This window comes from Schistocerca cancellata, chromosome 3, assembly GCF_023864275.1.
Source record: "Schistocerca cancellata isolate TAMUIC-IGC-003103 chromosome 3, iqSchCanc2.1, whole genome shotgun sequence".
In the NCBI taxonomy this organism is placed as follows: domain Eukaryota; kingdom Metazoa; phylum Arthropoda; class Insecta; order Orthoptera; family Acrididae; genus Schistocerca; species Schistocerca cancellata.
The window spans coordinates 899,917,176-899,934,671 of record NC_064628.1 but is presented as its reverse complement, the minus strand read 5'-3'; the positions used below and the strand labels follow the sequence as shown (position 1 = coordinate 899,934,671).

General features: G+C 41.4%; 1 long non-coding RNA gene across 1 annotated transcript in view; it reads right to left on the bottom strand.

Annotated features, from left to right (window-relative positions):
• Positions 1-16,330, bottom strand: part of LOC126177157 (uncharacterized) — a 32,769-nt gene extending 16,439 nt beyond the window's left edge. The window contains exons 1-2 of the long non-coding RNA XR_007535759.1: positions 16,262-16,330; positions 15,473-15,594 (exon numbers count right to left, since the gene is read on the bottom strand). This is a non-coding gene — a long non-coding RNA (uncharacterized LOC126177157). The remainder of the gene's footprint in view (positions 1-15,472; positions 15,595-16,261) is intronic.
• Between the last annotated feature and the right edge of the window lie 1,166 nt (positions 16,331-17,496).

The window sequence follows — 17,496 nt, the reverse complement described above, 5'->3', positions numbered from 1 at the left end:
AGTCATGGTGAAACTGAATATCACACTTTTGGACCCTGTCAGCACCAAGACAATGTGAAGGGATCACCATAAGAAGGGAATTGTTGGAATTCCAAAGCCATCTGGGATGCTAATGCCCATAATAGGAAAATGTGGTGACGAAGCAAAAAAAACTTGGACTAGGGAGCAATGGTAGAAAGTCATTTGGTCAGGTGAGTCTAGTTTCACACTGTTTCCAACTTCTGTCCAACTTTATGTCCCAAGAGTGAAAAGTGGCAGGGGTTCAGTGATGATTTGGTCAACCATATCATGGTATTCCATGGGTCCCATTGTTACTCTGCAAGCTTGGATTACTACCAAGGATTTCGACCAGTATCATCCCAGGGTACAGTGTTTGTTCCCAAATCATGGTGCTGTGTTCCAAGACAACAAGGTCCCTGTTCACACAGCTCACAACATCCATGACTGGTTTTGTGAGCATGAGGATGAATTGTCACATCCTCCATGATCATCACAGTCATCAGATCTCAATATTATTGAGCCTTAGTGGTCTACCTTGGAGAGAGGAGTGTGTGATCACTGTCTCTCCATCATTATTACCTGAACTTGACACTATTTTGCTGTAAGAATGGTGTAATATTCCCTTGAAAACTATACAGGACCAGTATTTATCCATTCCAAGTTGACTAGAAGCTGCTCTGAATGACAAGAGGTTTCCTACACCATAGTAGGCATGGTGATATTTTCTTTTTGGTTTTTCCATATTTTTGTGCAACTCCTGTAGTTGCATCACAATGGCAAGTTGCAGGATTATAGCTCTAATATCTCAGGAACAATGGCTTGCCCATTTTCAAAAAGGTGACAAAGGATCTAATACTTACACTAAATTTCAGATGGAGCTGTAACTCTGCAGAAATTCAGGCAAGTGGCTTAGACACATCCTGTACAAAATACAACAAAACTGAAGATGGCTGAGCTGGAAACCCAGTTCACTTGACAAGGAATCACTCATACCTCAAGAAATGTATGGGCTATCTTTGATGCCATTATGGAGGCCACAGACATTATTATGTGGTATTAGCATGATCTCTCCTTGTGTCACTAAATCATTATCTGTTTTTCTATTTTAATTACTAGACAAGTTTTTGCCTTTATGACTTGAAAAGCTGTTCCATTGTCTGTTAACACTCTGAATGACTGTAGCCTAACCTCCACATTCCACTCTGAAATTATAATGTAACAGCCTGATATCCAGCTGTTGTAGCATACAATACACTTTTCCTACTTAACAACATGATACACAATGATGATTTTTCTTTTTTTTAATTATATTGTCACGTCATTTACATCATGGCTTGTTTTTCAACTTACAATAATCATTACATATTGACATTTGAAGCCAGCCTTTATTTCGTGGCTTCAACTGCATACATATATGTCACATATAATTTGCTCATCTCTTGGTCCATCTGCTCCTCCCCTCTCTCTGTCCATCACTTCATTGTCTCCCCATGTATCCGTCTCCTCCCACCTTTCAGTCCCTCTCCTCTTCCCTCTCCTCTTTCTCTCCCCCCCCCCCCCCCCCCCTTCTCAACCCCATTAAAGCAGGACAGTGTTTTATGTCCTGGAGGAGCACTTTGGGGGCCGCACTGTGGAGCTGGGGTACCAAGAGACCATTGGTATGGGCCTTGATTGGCTGCCATATTCTCCAGATCTGAACACATTCATTCCTTTTTCTGAAGCTGTGTTAAAGACAAAGTGTACAGTAATAACCATAAAACCATTTCTGAGCTGAGAACGGCCATGTAGCAGATCATCGACAGCATTGATGTTCTGATACTTCAGTGGGTCATGCAGAATTTTGCTATTCATCTGCACCACATCACAGCCAACAATGGCAGGCATATCAAAAATATCATAACCTAAATCTGAATATCTCTAGTGATGTTTACATGTTGAATAAAGTGTGTGCATGCCGTAGTTTGTAAATGGTGTTGAATAAAGTGTGTGCACGCCATAGTTTGTAACTGATTTCTCTTTTTTTTTTTTTCCCCCACATAGTTCAAGTGTCAAATTTGTACCACTTTGCACCAGGGGTCTGGAAGGAGCTCTTACACATACATACATACCTATATTCAGCTTTATACATATAATTTACAATAGAAAATACTTAACCAGAAATTTTGTTCACATCTTATGAATTGATGTACCATAAACACATAAACAGTTATCACATTCCTAGTATTCAGTAACACTTGAAATGCTTTCTTTGCGTAAGATGGTAAAACTTGAGCATTCATGTCATAAATATTTAAAAGAATTAGAGTGCCTAACTACTCCTAATGAAAATTTACATACACTCCTGGAAATTGAAATAAGAACACCGTGAATTCATTGTCCCAGGAAGGGGAAACTTTATTGACACATTCCTGGGGTCAGATACATCACATGATCACACTGACAGAACCACAGGCACATAGACACAGGCAACAGAGCATGCACAATGTCAGCACTAGTACTGTGTATATCCACCTTTCGCAGCAATGCAGGCTGCTATTCTCCCATGGAGACGATCGTAGAGATGCTGGATGTAGTCCTGTGGCCATTTCCACCTGGCGCCTCAGTTGGACCAGCGTTCGTGCTGGACGTGCAGACCGCGTGAGACAACGCTTCATCCAGTCCCAAACATGCTCAATGGGGGACAGATCCGGAGATCTTGCTGGCCAGGGTAGTTGACTTACACCTTCTAGAGCACGTTGGGTGGCACGGGATACATGCGGACGTGCATTGTACTGTTGGAACAGCAAGTTCCCTTGCCGGTCTAGGAATGGTAGAACGATGGGTTCGATGACAGTTTGGATGTACTGTGCACTATTCAGTGTCCCCTCGACGATCACCAGTGGTGTACGGCCAGTGTAGGAGATCGCTCCCCACACCATGATGCCGGGTGTTGGCCCTGTGTGCCTCGATCGTATGCAGTCCTGATTGTGACGCTCACCTGCACGGCGCCAAACACGCATACGACCATCATTGGCACCAAGGCAGAAGCGACTCTCATCGCTGAAGACGACACGTCTCCATTCGTCCCTCCATTCACACCTGTCGCGACACCACTGGAGGCGGGCTGCACGATGTTGGGGCGTGAGCGGAAGACGGCCTAACGGTGTGCGGGACCGTAGCCCAGCTTCATGGAGACGGTTGCGAATGGTCCTTGCCGATACCCCAGGAGCAACAGTGTCCCTAATTTGCTGGGAAGTGGCGGTGCGGTCCCCTACGGCACTGCGTAGGATCCTACGGTCTTGGCGTGCATCCGTGCGTCGCTGCGGTCCGGTCCCAGGTCGACGGGCGCGTACACCTTCCGCCGACCACTGGCGACAACATCGATGTACTGTGGAGACCTCACGCCCCACGTGTTGAGCAATTCGGCGGTACGTCCACCTGGCCTCCCGCATGCCCACTATACGCCCTCGCTCAAAGTCCGTCAACTGCACATACGGTTCACGTCCACGCTGTCGCGGCATGCTACCAGTGTTAAAGACTGCGATGGAGCTCCGTATGCCACGGCAAACTGGCTGACACTGACGGCGGTGGTGCACAAATGCTGCGCAGCTAGCACCATTCGACAGCCAACACCGCGGTTCCTGGTGTGTCCGCTGTGCCGTGCGTGTGATCATTGCTTGTACAGCCCTCTCGCAGTGTCCGGAGCAAGTATGGTGGGTCTGACACACCGGTGTCAATGTGTTCTTTTTTCCATTTCCAGGAGTGTAGTTCAATAATAATTGTTAAAAAGATTTATTTTACGAAGTTTACAATGAAATGAACACCCTTAGCTGCTTACAGGCATTGACATATGTCAACGGGGACAGATAAAAATGTGTGCCCCGACCGGGACTCGAACTCGGGATCTCCTACTTACATGGCAGATGCTCCATCCATCTGAGCCACCGAGGACACAGAGAATAGCACGACTGCAGGGATTTATCTCTGGCACAGCTCCCACAAAACCCACATTCTCAACGTATTGTCCTGCACTACATTCGTAGTGCCCCCGCCCATTATACTCTTTACTCGCGGCGCGTTGCCGATTCCCGTAAGAGTTCGGGCACTGTTTGTGCATTCGCACAGAAGAAGAAGATGGTCAAGTGGCCAATGAGCCTTAACTATATATTTACTAGGATGGTATCTGTTCTTTCGGACATGTCCGAAAGAACAGATACCATTGGTGACCAAGCAGCTCGTTAGAATGAAATTACAATGAAATGAACACCCTTAGCTGCTTACAGGAATTGACATATGTCAACAGGGACAGATACCATCTTAGTAAATCTTAGTAAATTTATGAAGTTTAGCATACAAAAGCTCTCTGTTTTACACAACAATTTATACAAAATACATTAGTATTATTTAGTGAATGTGTTAGCACAATAAATAATTTTGTGCTTTCGGAAGAATCTGTCAAGAGCCAGATCACATGGCAATATAAAGCCAAGTTCTTGGATCACAGCTGGCATAAAAATATCTTATGGATCACTAAAGAGACTTATTTTTAAAATGAAAACATCTACGGACCCGCAATTCATCGAATATGTTAGGAATTACAAAAGGGAATATATAAAAGTAATTTCAAGGCAAAATTTATGATTAATGATAGCTTAATGAGATAGTTTGAAAACAAATCAGAAGGGATATGGGGTACTCTGAAGGCTGAAACAGGCAAGAGATGCAAAGATCAAGCCATCATTCTCAAAAACATAAAAAATGTCAATATTAAAAAACAAGATTTGCCGAATTATATAAACAATTATTTCATAAAGGCAACAATGTAATTAAGTTCTAAATTTATGAACCAAGAAGAATCAGAAATTTCAAAAGCTACTTGCAGCATGAGGGCAAAGCCAACAAACGAACATGATGTATTAAATGTGATAAAAAGCAGGAGTAGACGAGGTGCGTGTCTCTGTCCTTACAATGACAGGTCCACTGGATGCAAGGCCCTTGGCATACATACTCAACTCATAATTTAGTGAAGGAGTGTTTAGGAAAGGCCAAAAATCTCAAAAGGGAAGCCATTATTTAAAAATGGTGACAAGTATGAGGTAGAAAACTATAGGCCAATACCACTCCTTCCAGCATTTTCCAAAATATTAGAAAAATTCATGAAGCATAGAATTATCAAATATATAAATGACCACAAGTTACTAAATAGAAATCAGCATGGCAACCAGGCAGGTAAAAATACAGAAACAGCAGTAATAAGTTCAAACAAACAAATAATCAAAAATCCAGAAAAAGACAATAGTGTATTAGGAGTAAATTTAAATTACTTCCAACCATTTGATACAGTCACTCATGGCATTCGTTTAGAAACATTGGATGCATTAGGTCTTCAAGGGGCAAGGAGAAAGAGGTTTAGGATTAATGTCAGCTTACTCCAACCACAAAATAAATTTAGTATCAAGTGCAAAAAGTGAAAACAGGAGTACTACAGGGCAGTTTTCTAGGTCTAACATTGTTTCTTGTCTATATAAATGACATCCACGCATCAGATGGTGCAGAAAATTTGCTGTTATATGCAGATGACATTAATGTGATAATAAGTGTAGAAAAGCAGCTGCTGCAAACAACTACTCATCAAGTCCTAAAGAATGTCCTCTTTTGGGTTAATGGAAACAGATTGCCACTAAATGCAAATAAAACAAATTATATGCAATTTGGGGTAAAGCCAGACATAAATCTTGATCTGGTGTTGAGTGACAAAGCCCTAGACAGAGTGACATCTACAAAATTGCTGGGGTTTCATGTTGATGAAAACTTAAGGAGGAGGTGAAGATTGGTGTTTAATGTCCCATCGACACTAGAGACAGAACACAAGCTTGGATTACGAAAGGATGGAGAAGGAAAAAAGCACGCCCTTTCGAAGGAACCATTGTGGTAGTTGCCGTAAGAGATTTAGGGAAATCATGGAAAACCTAAATCAGGGTGGCTGGAGGTGGGTTGAACCATCATCCCCCCAATTGCAAGTCCAGTGTACTAACCACTGCGCCATCCCACTTGGTTGAAACCTTAAATTTTAGTGACTGTGTAATGAAACTTTCACAGAAACTTAATTCAGCCTGTTTTGCTCTTGGAATTATTACAAATTTTTGTACCTCAGAGAGGACCAGGATGGCATATTTCAGCTATTTTCAGTCTCTTGCAACACACAGAACCATATTTTTGTGTTTCACCATTTGCCACCTAAACAAACTATTTGTTTCAAAACAGGACTACATGAATAACACACAGTAGTCCATAGGCACACCGCAAAACCATGCCCAAAAAGCTTAAAATACTAACAATACCTTAATTTTATCTTACCTTAGGGGGAAAAAAGGACAGGACTACACTCGCACACACACACATATCCATCCACACATATACAGACACAAGCAGACATATTTAAAGACAAAGAGTTTGGGCAGAGATGTCAGTCGAGGCGGAAGTGCAGAGGCAAAGATGTTGTTGAATGACAGGTGAGGTATGAGTGGCGGCAACTTGAAATTAGCGGAGATTGAGGCCTGGTGGACAACAAGAAGAGAGGATATATTGAAGGGCAAGTTCCCATCTCCGGAGTTCGGATAGGTTGGTGTTAGTGGGAAGTATCCAGATAACCCGGATGGTGTAACACTCTGCCAAGATGTGCTGGCCATGCACCAAGGCATGTTTAGCCACAGGGTGATCCTCATTACCAACAAACACTGTCTGCCTGTGTCCATTCATGCGAATGGACGGTTTGTTGCTGGTCATTCCCACATAGAAAGCGTCACAGTGTAGGCATGTCAGTTGGTCAATCACGTGGGTGCTTTCAGACGTGGCTCTTCCTTTGATCGTGTACACCTTCCGGATTACAGGACTGGAGTAGGTGGTGGTGAGAGAGCATGGGACAGGTTTTACACTGGGGTCGGTTACAAGGATAGGAGCCAGAGGGTAGGGAACGTGGTTTGGGGATTTCATAGGGATGAACCAAGAGGTTACGAAGGTAAGGTGGATGGTGGAAAGACACTCTTGGTGGAGTGGGGAGGATTTCATGAAGGATGGATCTCATTTCGAGGCAGGATTTGAGGAAGTTGTATCCCTGCTGGAGAGCCACATTCAGAGTCTGATCCAGTCCCGGGAAGTATCCTGTCACAAGTGGGGCACTTTTGGGGTTCTTCTGTGAGAGGTTCTGGGTTTGAGGGGATGAGGAAGTGGCTCTGGTTATTTGCTTCTGTACCAGGTCGGGAGGGTAGTTGCGGGATGCGAAAGCTGTTTTCAGGTTGTTGGTGTAATGGTTCAGGGATTCAGGACTGGAGCAGATTCGTTTGCCATGAAGGCCTAGGCTGTAGGGAAGGGACCATTTGATATGGAATGGGTGGCAGCTGTCATAATGGAGGTACTGTTGCTTGTTGGTGGGTTTGATGTGGACGGATGTGTGAAGCTGGCCATTGGACAGATGGAGGTCAATGTCAAGGAAAGTGGCGTGGGATTTGGAGTAGGACCAGGTGAATCTGATGGAACCAAAGGAGTTGAGGTTGGAGAGGAAATTCTGGAGTTCTTCTTCACTGTGAGTCCAGATCATGAAGATGTCATCAATAAATCTGTACCAAACTTTGGGTTGGCAGGCCTGGGTAACCAAGAAGGCTTCCTCTAAGTGACCCATAAATAGGTTGGCGTACAAGGGGGCCATCCTGGTACCCATGGCTGTTCCCTTTAATTGTTGGTATGTCGGCCTTCGAAAGTGAAGTAGTTGTGGGTCAGGATGAAGCTGGCTAAGGTAATGAGGAAAGAGGTTTTAGGTAGGGTGGCAGGTGATCGGCATGAAAGGAAGTGCTCCATCGCAGCAAGGCCCTGGACGTGTGGAATATTTGTGTATAAGAAAGTGGCATCAATGGTTACAAGGATGGTTTCTGGGGGTAACAGATTGGGTATGGATTCCAGGCATTTTGAGAAAGTGGTTGGTGTCTTTGATGAAGGATGGGAGACTGCATGTAATGGGTTGAAGGTGTTGATCTACGTAGGCAGAGATACGTTCTGTTGGGACTTGGTAACCAGCTACAATTGGGCGGCCGGGATGATTGGGTTTGTGAATTTTAGGAAGAAGGTAGAAGGTAGGGGTGCGGGGTGTTGGTGGGGTCAGGAGGTTGATGGAGTCAGATGAAAGGTTTTGTAGGGGGCCTAAGGTTCTGAGGATTCCTTGAAGCTCTGCCTGGACATCAGGAATGGGATTACCTTGGCAAACTTTGTATGTAGTGTTGTCTGAAAGCTGACGCAGTCCCTCAGCCACATACTCCCGACGATCAAGTACCACGGTTGTGGAACCCTTGTCCGCCGGAAGAATGATGATGGATCGGTCAGCCTTCAGATCACGGATAGCCTGGGCTTCAGAAGTGGTGATGTTGGGTAGGATTAAGGTTTTTTTTAAGAAGGATTGAGAGGCAAGGCTGGAAGTCAGGAATTCCTGGAAGGTTTGGAGAGGGTGATTTTGAGGAAGAGTAGGTGGGTCCCGCTGTGACGGAGGACGGAACTGTTCCAGGCAGGGTTCAATTTGGATAGTGTCTTGGGGATTTGGATCATTAGGAGTAGGATTAGGATCATTTTTCTTCATGGCAAAGTGATATTTCCAGCAGAGAGTATGAGTGTAGGACAGTAAATCTTTGACGAGGGCTGTTTGGTTGAATCTGGGAGTGGGGCTGACGGTGAGGCCTTTGGATAGGACAGAGATTGGAAGAGAGGTTTGGATGAAAGGTTAACTACTGAATTAGGGTGTTGTGGTTCCAGATTGTGTTGATTGGAATTTTGAGGTTTTGGGGGAAGTGGGGCTAGAAGTGGGAGATTGAGTAGATGGGAGAGACTGGGTCTGTGTGCAATGAGAGGTGGTTAAGGTTTGCTGGAAAGGTTGTGAAGGGTGAGTGAGTTGCCTTTCCGGAGGTGGGAAAACAGGAGATTGGATAGTTTTTTGAGGTGGAGGGTGGCATGCTGTTCTAATTTGTGGCTGGCCTCAAGGAGGATGCTGTGAACAGCCGGTGTGGATGTTGGAGAGGAAAGATTGAGGACTTTTATTAAGGATAGGAGTTGACGGGTGTGTTCATTGGCTGAGTTGATGTGTAGGTGAAGGATTAGGTGAGTGAGGGCAATGGATTGTTCAGTTTGGAACTGGTATAGGGACTGATGGAAAGAAGGGTTACAGCCAGAGATGGGAACTTTAAGTGTGAGGCCTTTGGGGGTAACGCCAAATGTCAGACAAGCCTGAGAAAATAAAATATGGGAGCGTAATCTGGCTAGGGCGAAGGCATGTTTGCGGAGGGAATGTAAATAAAACTTAATGGGGTCATTGTGGGGGTGTTGTTAGGGTGACATGGTATTAGAAGGTGGAAAGTGTAACATGAGGCTGAAGTGAAAATGAAAACAAAAATATATGGGGAGAGATAAAGGTGAACTAGAAAGCAACTGGAGATCTGGTGTGAAAAAAGGCGTGAAAAAACGCGAAAAAGTGTTGGTAAAAGCTGAGCTATGTTGATCCTGTGGTGAACTTGGGTTGGTAGACAATGACGTGCACAAAGGTTCCAGTCCAGAATCCCTGAACCATTACACCAACAACCTGAAAACAGCTTTCGCATCCCGCATGTACCCTCCCGACATGGTACAGAAGCAAACAACCAGAGCCACTTCCTCATCCCCTCAAACCCATAACCTCCCACAGAAGAACCCCAAAAGTGCCCCACTTGTGACAGGATACTTTCTGGGACTGGATCAGACTCTGAATGTGGCTCTCCAGCAGGGATACAACTTCCTCAAATCCTGCCCTGAAATGAGATCCATCCTTCATGAAATCCTCCCCACTCCACCAAGAGTGTCTTTCAGCCATCTACCTAACCTTCGTAACCTCTTAGTTCATCCCTATGAAATCCCCAAACCACCTCCCCTACCCTCTGGCTCCTACCCTTGTAACTTCCCCCGGTGAAAAACCTGTCCCATGCACCCTCCCACCACCACCTACTCCAGTCCTGTAATCCGGAAGGTGTACACGATCAAAGGAAGAGCCACATGTGAAAGCACCCTCGTGATTTACCAACTGACCTGCCTACACTGTGACGCTTTCTGTGTGGGAATGACCAGGAACAAACTGTCCATTCGCATGAATGGACACAGGCAGACAGTGTTTGCTGGTAATGAGGATCACCCTGTGGCTAAACATGCCTTGGTGCATGGCCAGCACATCTTGGCACAGTGTTACACCGTCTGGGTTATCTGGATACTTCCCACTAACACCAACCTGTCAGAACTCTGGAGATGGGAACTTGCCCTTCAGTATATGCTCTCTTCTTGTTATCCGCCAGGCCTCAATCTCCGCTAATTTCAAGTTGCCGCCACTCATACCTCACCTGTCAATCAACTCTGCCCAAACTCTTTGCCTTTACAAATGTCTGCTTATGTCTGTGTATATGCGGATGGATATGTGTGTGTGTGCGCGAGTGTATACCTGTCCTTTTTTCCCCCTAAGGTAAGTCTTTCTGTTCCCGGGATTGGAATGACTCCTTACCCTCTCCCTTAAAACCCAAATCCTTTCATCTTTCCCTCTCCTTCCCTCTTTCCTGATGAGGCAACCGTTGGTTGCGAAAGCTTGAATTTTGTGTGTATGTTTGTGTTTGTTTGTGTGTCTATCGACATGCCAGCGCTTTTGTTTGGTAAGTCTCACCATCTTCCTTTTTAGATATATTTTTCCCACGTGGAATGTTTATAGCACAATTTAAAAAATTTCTGTCCTAACAATGTTTCTATTTAGTAAATCAATATGTAGGCCAATAAACATTTTCTGATAATTGTCAGAAAATGTTTATGCTATCAGATGACTGAAAACTCCTATGTGATACTACCTCAGCTTTTTATGCTGATTCCAAATCTGGATTTAGTTTTTTTCCTACCAAGTACAGCTTAGCCGTAATTTGACTCCAAAGATATATTGCTGTACCACTAGATTATGGAAGGAATTTTTTCAGTAGGACTCTGTATACCTTAAGGTTGTCACACCTGTTGATGCTAATTGTTGTTGTGTGACCCTGAAAGTGTTGCTTGTCTAGCTGGCTTGGGTTACCAGTGCTATATTTTGATCATTCTGTATATTTAAAACAGTATTAATAAAACACTTCACCTATTGTTGATAGTTACTAACTATGTCAATACGCAAGTGTGTGAAAAATCTAAATATTTTCTGTTACATTTTGGAAATTATACAGTTGCTAAACAGACTTTATGTAAAAATCTTACTGTGCTTATCTAAACTGAAACTTGGTGACCAGCACAGCAGATGGATGCCATAGACAGTTTGCTGCTATTGTGTGGAAAGGTTAAGAGTGCGGGCAAAAGAAAAGAAAACATGCATGCCATCTGTGATTCCAATGGTATGGAGGGAACATAAAAATCAACTTAATGGGTGTTACTTCTGCTTATTTAATGTTCAGGGGTGCAGTTCAAAAGATAAGAGGCAAATTGTGTAACCAAGCATAGATTCAGCCATTTGGCCAGTTTGCACATGGAGAAGATCTCATTGCTCCTCTTCCTCCAGCTGTTGTGGAGAATGTGGCAGAAGATGATAAGGAAAATGGAGTTGATGCAATTACTGAAGATGATAGTGATGTCCACCAGCCTCAATGTGACTCTACTCCATAACTGTTCTCTCAGAGTGAACTTAATGCTCTCATATGAGATTTGATGAGCAGAGTGAAAGACTTCAATGAGATATTAAGAGGAGGTACAAGCGGGCTATGTTAGCTGACTACTGTTGGATGTTTGTTGAAGAGGGACAGTCATTGTATCCAAGGACCTGCAAGGAAGTCAAAGAAGAGAAAGTTTATAAAAAATTTGCCGGCCGTGGTGGTCTAGCGGGTCAGGCGCTCAGTCCGGAACCGCGCGACTGCTACGGTCGCAGGTTCGAATCCTGCCTCGAGCATGGATGTGTGTGATGTCCTTAGGTTAGTTAGGTTTAAGTAGTTCTAAGTTCTAGGGGACTGATGACCACAGATGTTAAGTCCCATAGTGCTCAGAACCATTTGAACCATTTTGAATTTTAAAAATTTATGGAACACTGTTGACTTCTTGTTTTATGCAATGTAGTCAAGAAACAAATTAGGGGAGTTCTGAGGAGTATTTTTTAAATGTATTTTATTTTTTAAATATGTTTTGATTAAAAATCCACCTTGTGTGAAATGGTGTTAGAATATACAGAGGGGTTCAAAAAAATGTATCCACTGTTTAAAAGTTCATAACTGGCAAACTAATTGACAGAGTTGTCTCATCTTTGATTTGTAGTTCCTGCATTCGCCACATAAGTGTTGTATTGCATTGTTTTGTTTTGTCAGATGACAGTCGCCACATAGTCAGTGTTTTGTTATTAGTTGCACCTAGTTACTCGAGTAAACATGGCTGGCGCATGGCATTCGATGAAAGGAACTCACTTTTGAAGTGGTATTTTAAGTACGAAAACATTAATGAGGTTCAAGAGCAATGTTGAAATGAGTATCAAACAGAGCCAGCGAAGATGTACACAAACAATGATCTGGATGACCTGTAACAGTAACAAGTCCAGCTAACTCCTGTCATGTGTTACAACAATTCACTCACTCACCACAGAAGCTGTGAGACAGTGTGCCCGTGAAACTGGATTGAGTCGCACTGGTGAGCTGTACCTTCAGAAGCTTCAGACATCCATTTTACCTGCCATCTGAGACTTGTATGGAGATGGAAGAGTTTATTTTCAACAAGATGGTGCCCCAGCCAACTACCAAAATCGTGTTAGGGTGTATCTCGACGAAAATCTACCAGGAAGATGGTTAGGCCATACAGGTGCTGTGGAGTATCCACCACATTCCCCAGACCTAACTCCTCTGGACTTTTAACTGTGGGGAACACTGAAGGACGTCATTTATTGACAAAAGCCATGCACATTGGATGAACTTCGAGAATCCATCATACATTCATGTGCAAATATCCAACTGAACATGTTGCAGTCAGTAGTTCATGCTGCAGTTCGGCGTCATTGTGTGTGGATGTTAATGGTGACCATTTCAAACACCTACAGTGATATCTTTAAGTTGGACTTTAAGCTACACTTTCACCAAAAATGAGACAACTCTGTCAGTAGTTTGTAAGTCATGGACTTTCAAACAGTGTATACTTTTTTTTTTTTTTTTCTTTTTGACCCCTCTGTATTTGTGGACTCAGAAGTGAAACTCATCAAAATATAACTTCTCATTTTGTGTAAAAAGCTGACATGATAGACAAAAACAGTCGTTATTTCTAGAATCAGCATAAAAAATTAATTCAAGAACAGCTACTTTCAACAAATCATCTAACAAAAAGTTTCAAAATGCAGACTAGTGTAATGTTTATATTAAGGCAAAACTGAAAAAATTGTCTGTCTCCCCTAAATTTTGTATTATATTTGCATATGTAATGGACAGCTGTTGTGTGATGTAAAATCTCTGCTTAAATATTGTAATATGTATAAGGCTTACAGTTTAGGGACATCAAAAGTAATGACCTATGGCAAACAGACTATGCAATTATAATACCATAGGCATACATGTACATAAAGTTATGGTACTACATATTCTATGATTTTGTATTATTCTGTGTTACTATATATATTGTACAATCTTGTATTGTTTTGACTGTACTTTTTTATTTACAAACTTGCATGATCCATTTCCTTGATATGATTTCCTCTAAATTTACAGGTACATTTGGACAAATAAATGAAAGCAAAAGCATTACAGGACACATGTTGAAGTTCTCCTCTGTGTTGAGAGCCCTCAGATATAAATGATTGAAAGAATTCGTCCATTTTCTGCTCATCTAGCAATACTGAAGGTTCACTTTTATACATACTGTGTAGTTAGAAATTATTAATATGAATGCATGTACCATTATCAATAAACATTTATATCTTGGCTCTATTATTTACTTTTTCAGACAATAAATCAATGGTTATAGGATTGGATACTGATTCGTTCAGTGTTTTTCTCAATACGGATTTAGTGTTTCTGTGTACATGTTAGAGTGAGTCATTGTTCGTTGAAAATGATAGGGAGTCCTCGGCGCCAAAGTCCAGGAGATTTCTTTTCATTGAACAAAATGTAAGTATTGAGCTCTGGCTAAGCCATGTCTCCGCAATATCCTTTCTTTCAGGAGTGCTAGTTCTGCAACGTTCGCAGGAGAGCTTCTGTAAAGTTTGGAAGGTAGGAGATGAGGTACTGGTGGAATTAAAGCTGTGGGGATGGGGTGGAGTCATGCTTGGGTAGCTCAGTTGGTAGAGTACTTGCCTGCGAAAGGCACAGGTACCGAGTTTGAGTCTCAGTCTGGCACACAGTTTTAATCTGCCAGGAAGTTTCATATCAGCACACACTCCACTGCAAAGTGAAAATCTCATTCTGGAATTTTCAGTTTACTAGCCTTCATTATGTACTGGAACAATTTATGTTGTATAAAATATTAAAAACTGTAGAATTAGAGTCAGAACTATACCAATTTATTTTATAGATAAACTTACATGTTGTAATATTAATTGTTAAAATATTCATCTCACAATGCTTAGCATTGGATAGCTCTGCATTTTACAAAACTGTTTTATGTAAAATATGGCTATGTTTTCTGCTAACCTTGTTGTTGCACATAAATTAATTTCTGCAAATTTGTACCCATTGTAAATTATGAAAAGGCATTATTACAATAATATTGTAAAAAAGACACACACTGTCAGTAAGCTACATAAGTGCATGTATTAGGTAAGTCAGGGAGAGAACTGTTGAGTATTGGTAGTGAGTGGGGGTGGTAATAAGTTGTTATGGAGACTTGCATCTTAGTTATTCATTTGAACAGTTTTATGAATAAATGAAGAAAATTTACAGGTCATTTGTTGTACTTTCATTTCAAAAAGTAAAACCATGATATTTCCATAAGAATCCAGCACAATCCGAAAAGATATGAGCCATGGGCCTCTGCAATGTATGAGAAAGATATAATAGCTTGCTCAACAATCATGGACACCCTCAATACATCAAGATAAATATTAACACAATAGTGTATTTTTTTCCTGTGTAGAAAACTATTTTCTTATCATTTGCAGGTAACTCTTCAATATTTAGAATACAATGAAATGTGTGAAATAATATTTTAATTTACATAATAAATGTGAGCAGAATAGTTACATCATCATTTGTTAATAAGTTAGGAACAGGAAAAATAAAGCTGTTGCAAGCAACATTCTACCAAATATATGACAAGTAAAATTTCTGAGTAGTAGTGATATACTTAGCTAAAACCACAGGAATCAGCAAATTCTCATATCATTTTACGGTGCACTGTCAGTTTGGGGAAAAAATGAAAAAGAATTGTTGTAAAGCAATCGTACTTTCCTACCTATGACACTGTTTGGCATAGTGTACCAAAGACAAAATACAGAAAAACACGGGTAACTTACCCCTCGCTTTATTAAATGTCTCTTTGTCTTCCTCGTTCAACTGGTTGGAACATTCAGCACTAGAATTTCTTGAACAGTCTCTGCTGTAATCATTATGATACAGCTCACAGTTTGAAGGGGACCTGTTACAGAAAGCATGTGACCAGCTCCCTTGAAATATGAAGTGTCAAAAATTAGCTCAAAATATATTAAGGAAAACAGTGCAAAATATCTGTAATCTGAGGAGAGCCCTAATGAGGAATTATTCTAGCAAAATAAATGGGAGTTCATGGGATATTACAGGTCTGTGGGTCTATATTCCTCTTCCAGTCTTATTTATTTGTTGTTATGTTCGTGTGAAAGATATGATTCCATTATCATCTGGTTCAGGTCAGCTTAATTACTGTATAATAAATTGCGTGAATATAATGTTTCGCAGGTGGAAAAGTCTCTTCAGTTACATTAGACACTAATGCAGGGTTTGATCTGTTACATGTGTTATTGCAGTGTATTTATATTATTTCAAGAGTTAACTGACAAATAGAGTGTCAACAGAATTATGCTGTACTGTGTGTTTTATGAGGAATCTTCTTCAATAATAGAATTCTGTCAAAGGTACTGCATGGCCTGTTGTATGGGATATATTAACTCTCAGTTAACTACAATTCTATGCATTATTTCTCTCCACTAATAAACAGAAAATGTGTGCAATTCATGTATAGAATACATTGTCAATGGCTAGTTAACTATGGAGGAAATAACTATGGCTTGTGTGGAAGAACTGCAAGGCACGTATTGTTCTAGACTTACCACATTAAAACCACAAAGACCAACATTGCAACAGCTACATTGGCTATCGTCACACTTATAATTTTCAAGTTTCCAGACATTGTTCTACTGTTTCACCTGAAACAAAAGGCAAGGATTTGTAAGAATTACAAAATACGTTTTACAATAAACCAAAATCATGTGCATTAATGTTCTCACAATTAATTTTGAATGAAAAGAAGATCACAGGGAAGGTGCTAAACAAAAGGTAATGATGATTTTATACCATCAGATTGGTTCAGAGGTATCTAAGTTGATTATAGAGTTGGGTATGATGAACAAAAGATCTTGTTCCTAATTTCAAATTATTTTCTCACCATCTGATACATGAACTATTTGCAACAAATAATTATTTAGATTCTTGAAAAAAAGTCATCATTTTTTCCTCTGATTTTATGAGAGATTTAGAGCAACACACACTATGTTTATGACATGATGAACTTCATAAAGTGTGTACATCTCATCTATGGCAATTGTATGTTAGAATTCAAAGATGTTCTTCATTAATGAAGATAGTAAACTACCTCTGATATGAGTGCTGAAGATATGTACATGGGAACTCTGTTGAGCAATGGAGTGTATATGTGTGTGTGTGTGTACACAAGGTGTACAGCTTTGCTTCCACCGTTTGCCGATAGGTGGCGACAGTGGTAAGTAGCGGTTGAAAGAAACAAATAGCACACATCAGGCAGTTAGCTTGGACCTCAGTCAACATAACCTCATTCAAACATTAGTCCATTTGTGTCTGTATCATAAAATTGATCTTGATTGAAACTGTCAGTTTACAAGCCTAATTCTTGTCATTTGAGGGAGGTGTTACTGTTTTGTTTCAATATGAAGAAAACAGCAGCTGAGTCTCATTGAATTCTCTCAGGTACACATAGAAAGGGCGCTATTAGTGAAAGAACATGTCATGAGTGGTTTCAACACTTCAAGAACAGTGATTTTAACGTCGTAGACCAGCATAGTGGAGGAAGAGAGAATATTTTTGAAGATGCAGAATTGGAGACATTGCTGAGTGAAGACACACGTCAAACTCAAGAATAATTGGCACAATTAGTGGGAGCCATTTCAAAATGTCTCAAGGCTATGGGCATGATTCAGAATGAAGGAACTTGGGTCCCGTGTGAGCTGAAACAAAGAGACGTTGAACGGCGATTGTGTGTTTGTGAACAGTTGCTTCAGAGCAAAAACGGAAGGGATTTCTGCATCACATT